The sequence below is a fragment of the Rhagoletis pomonella genome, unplaced genomic scaffold (genome assembly GCF_013731165.1).
Source record: "Rhagoletis pomonella isolate Grant_MI unplaced genomic scaffold, Rhpom_1.0 Rhpom_scaffold_05000, whole genome shotgun sequence".
NCBI classification, from domain to species: Eukaryota; Metazoa; Arthropoda; class Insecta; order Diptera; family Tephritidae; genus Rhagoletis; species Rhagoletis pomonella.
Genome location: NW_023463548.1, coordinates 1 through 4,646, shown reverse-complemented (window position 1 = coordinate 4,646; position 4,646 = coordinate 1). Strand labels below are relative to the sequence as shown.

Sequence of the window (4,646 nt, the reverse complement as noted above, 5' to 3'; positions counted from 1 at the left end):
TTGCACGTTTATTTGCCAAAATTTCTTCAACGGCTCGGCGCCAGTGAGGGTATGCTGTGAATGCCGCATTATACTAAAACCAGCCTTTTGACATAAGCTACTATTCCATACGAGTGGGGCACGTGCGAAATGCAGATTTTCCCAGTTGCAGTACTGCAGTAACTCGACACCTTCCTCACCAACAGCTCTGTCCTCTATGAGCTTCTTAATGCAAATGCAAATAAAAGAGGGAAATTTAAGAAAAGTTACTATCACAGCGTTTCACTTGTAGTGTTTCACTCTTGTAGTATATTGGCTATCAAGCACCAGAAAATTTCCATCACGCATTCCTTATGCCACCGATTGTCGTGGATCAATTAAAATACTGTCATCACAGCTTTTTGGTACTGCAGCAACTGGTGTGTCTATGGCGGAGTTATGTGGAGCGGTTGCATGACTAAAATCAATTTGGACTCTTTGAGAACTGGCTTGTTTGTTGCGGGAGCTATTGGCATCAAATGTATGCAAATTAGATTTCCAAACGAGCAACTGTTGAATACAGGAAAAAATTTATATTATATGGTTCCGCTAAAGTGCACTACTACCGTGTATAAATTGGTCGACCTTCTAATAAATCAAGCAATCTTATTGTATCGTCATCGCCGCCAGTCACCAAGAAATTTCCACTTGGGTGAAATGCAACATCATTCTCCGGCGACGAATGCACTGTATTAGTTCGCCTTCAGCTATGTCAAATATCTTAAAGCGGTTACAACTTAATGCTAAAGCCACCAGATTACCGTCTGGATGCCATGCCAGCTGTCGTCCCATACCTCTTCCCTCGGTGAACGTTCGCACACATTCGCCTGAATATGTATCGCAAATTCTTAACTTGTCATCGCCGCACGATGAAATTAACTTACCATTAGGGCTGCATTTTGCTGCGCGCACCCATTTGTGTGTCCAGTGAAAGATGTGTATTTTGAATCAGTATTTTGATGGCTGTTCGCCATTTTTCTAGTACTTTTAAAAAGTTTTAAAATCTTAAACATATGTGAAAAACTTTGATAATCTGAATATTTCTAATGTCGCAATCAAAACGAAATTTTGTAAATAGCATTTTTAAAAAGCAATCATTAATATTTTTCAAGTTTTTGGGCATATATGTTACCATTTCAACAACAAATACTACCAAGTTTTAAGAGACTATTTAATGCAACTCAGGTCAAAAAAGAGCAGTTTAGAGCAAAATAAGCAACTCTTAAAAACAGATGATCGCAGCTGTGGCCCAGGATGACGTCTATTGCTAAGATATCTCACTTGTATTTGTACACAATGCTATATACCATTCGCCTAGTTCGAGCGATGCAGACTTTAATAATAGCTGTTTAACTCATGATAATATAGTCTTCATCGGGGATTTCAATATAAACTTGTACAATAGCACCACTTATAGCAAACAGCTAGTTGACCTATTTCGGTCTTTTGCTATGAATCAAAAAATAGATTTTTATACTCGAAAAGGAGATAACACTGATTGGTTGATTTGTTATTTACGAATAGTGAATTTATTTCCTGTAAAAGATTGGCAAAAGATAGGATTACGGATCACGAAACCATTAATTTTAAAATAAAATTGGAAAAAATATTTAAAATGAGAGTTAGAAAACCTTTAACTTCTTGGGAATATTACTCAAGCAATAGTCTTCTTAACCAATTACGACAATTCAACTATTGTGATTTCAAGAGTATGAGTATCGAAAATAAGGTAAATTTTCTATATAATAATTATCAAGTGTAATGAGTTCTATGATATACTTTAAAGAAATCAGCGTTAAATTGATGAATAAGTGGTACGATTCTGAATTAGCAAACCTCAACAAACATAAACTGAATATTTACAACATTGCTTTACAAATAGGCGACTGGAATGAATACAATATTACCCGGCGTAGATACAAAAGGTTAATAAAGGTTAAAAAGACCAAATACATGGAACACAAAATTACCTGCAATATCGGGGACAGCGAAGCTATGTGGAAACACCTAAAAAATTGCATATCTATGTCTAAGGAAACCAATGCCTTTAAAAGAATATTAATAAACGATCAACTTCTCACACATGAGGGTGAAATAGCGTACTCACTAAACAACTATTTTATAGATAGTGTCATGGAAATCAGCAGAAATATTAGTGCTGGAATTGGAGACTTCGTAATCACGGGAATTATCGCCTCTACATTTAAATTCCAAAAAATATCTACAATCGACATTCTGAATATAGTAAGCAAATTCAAAACCAAATTTGGTGGAAAAAAGCTCATATCTGAAGGAATCATTAAAGACTCAATAACTGATACTGGATACTTTTATGCTCAAATTGTGAATGAAAGCTTAGAGAAAGGTGATTTTCCAAACTTCTGGAAAATGTCGATTGTTGTACCAATAGCGAAAATAAAAAATACTATCAGAGCTGATGAGATTAGACCCATAAACACATTACCGTGTGTAGAAAAAATACTAGAAACAGTGGTGAAAAACCAACTTGTACAGTTCTTACAAGACAATAAAATTATTATTCCACAGCAATCTGATTTTTGTAAAAGGCATTCCTGCGAAAGTGCTCTGAACTTGGTTATTGCTAACTGGAAAGAAGACTTGAGCAGGAATAAACATATAAAGCTGTCTTCTTAGATTTGAAACGTGCTTTTGAGACGGTACCGGTATTGAACTAAATGGTTTGAAAACTTTATTAAGAATCGGAATCAAAGAACAGTAATCGGATCATCACTGTCTGATAGAAAAATAGTATCAATCGGGCTGCCACAAGGATCTGTGTTAACTCCTATTTTGTTCAATATTTATGTTAATGATATTACTGATTGCGATTGTGATATAAAATTATTTGCCGATGATACGCTGCTTATGCTTAGTGGAGATAATATCACTGAAATATCCACTAAGTTGCAAGATGATTTAAACGAGATATATAACGTCGATAAAACTAAATTTACGGTTATATCAAGACGTAATTTTGAGAGCACCAAGTTACAGAACCTAAATATAAACAATGATCCAATTGAAAGAGTTAATACATTCAAATACCTAGGAATAAAAATCGACGACAAATTGAACTTTAATGAACACATTGATTACACGGTGGGAATGATAGCCAAAAAATTATACTTTACGCAACGAACGTGCAAATACTTAAGTAAAAGGTACAAGGCCATGGTATATAGATCCATAATTGAACCTCATTTCATTTACAGTCCCACCATATTTTTCATAATGAGAGATAGTCAGATTTATAAATTGCAGAAACAACAAAACCGATCTATGAGATTCATTCTTACTAAACGCTAAGACACCCCTATCAGAGATATGCTATCTACTCTAAACTGGCTGAGCATTAAACAACAGCTGTTTTACTATACAATGAAATTTATCAAGAATATTATAGATGTGAACTTACCCGATTACTTGAAAAGCAACATTAAGTATGTCAATAATGTACATTCCATAAATACTCGTAATAGAAATTACTTTAATCTACCTGCTTACAAAACCGAAGCAGATAAATGTAACTTGTATTACAAAGGATTAAAATGTTATAATGAATTGCCAACTGAGGTTAAATCCAGCAATATGAATGAATTAAAAAAAATTTTAATTATTGCAGGAGCCTTCCAATTTAGTGATACATGGGCAATCTTCCGGTCTACCAATCGCAATGCACATACGTACAAAGTATACTGTTTCCCCATGCCAACATAGTTATACCGTTCCCAAACGTATCCGTAAAGTAGCCGAAGCTCATCCCGAAACGCATCACTAGATCAAATTCAGTGCATCGCCGTTTGGATGCTTGCTTCGCACTTCATATGCATAAACGGCCTTTATACCATAGCATGCATTGACACGATTCGGAATTTGGCCACATTTTTCATCACTAAAATTGGTTGCTCATATTAGTAGCTTATACTGTATATTTTAGGTTAGGCTATAACGAGTATATTTTAAGAAATAAATAAAATAAAAATAAAATAAAATAAAACTAGCTCACAAAGAGTGTTACCACTTTGGTAATTACAACCAAAATTGGTAGAAAAAAATTGGGTTGGTAAAAAGGTAAATTTTTCCTCATTTTGATAGATTTTTGTTAAAGAATTTTGTTTGAAAAAAAAAAAATAAAATTTTACTTCCTGCTTTATTATTATTAGTTATCTTTATATTATAAATTTATTTCCAAAAGCTGAGTCTACTTTATTGCATTAATTTCCGAACGCTTTAATGCACATTTTTTATATAGATACATACATACATACTCATTTTACTGAAATCCTGAGAAGCTTTTGGTTGCCTAAATCAGTGGTCTGCGTACTTACACATTCATTCAAACGATTCAATGAGTGAGAATGAAACACATTTGCTCAGAGAGCGCTCAGTGAGCTATGGCCAGCCGACCACTGGGCTAAATATTTTAAATAAAAAACTGCATACCCAAAATTGTTCTAAAAATTCAGATTAAAAAGTTTGAAATTTTTACAAAATGTCTGAATTTTTCTAAGTGCCGTTTTCTCATATAGCTTTCAAAATTTATTTGCCCTTCAATCACATTTTTTTTTTGTACAAAATTTGTGTTTAGAGGGCAGATAAATGTTGTA

At 33.8% G+C, this 4,646-nt stretch overlaps 1 long non-coding RNA gene across 1 annotated transcript; it reads right to left on the bottom strand.

The window, feature by feature from the left end:
* Positions 1-701: 701 nt before the first annotated feature.
* LOC118754965 lies at positions 702-995 on the bottom strand. The gene is made up of 2 exons (XR_004994960.1): positions 903-995; positions 702-845 (listed from the first exon to the last, which is right to left on the bottom strand). It is a non-coding gene; the product is annotated as an uncharacterized LOC118754965 (long non-coding RNA).
* Positions 996-4,646: the final 3,651 nt, after the last annotated feature.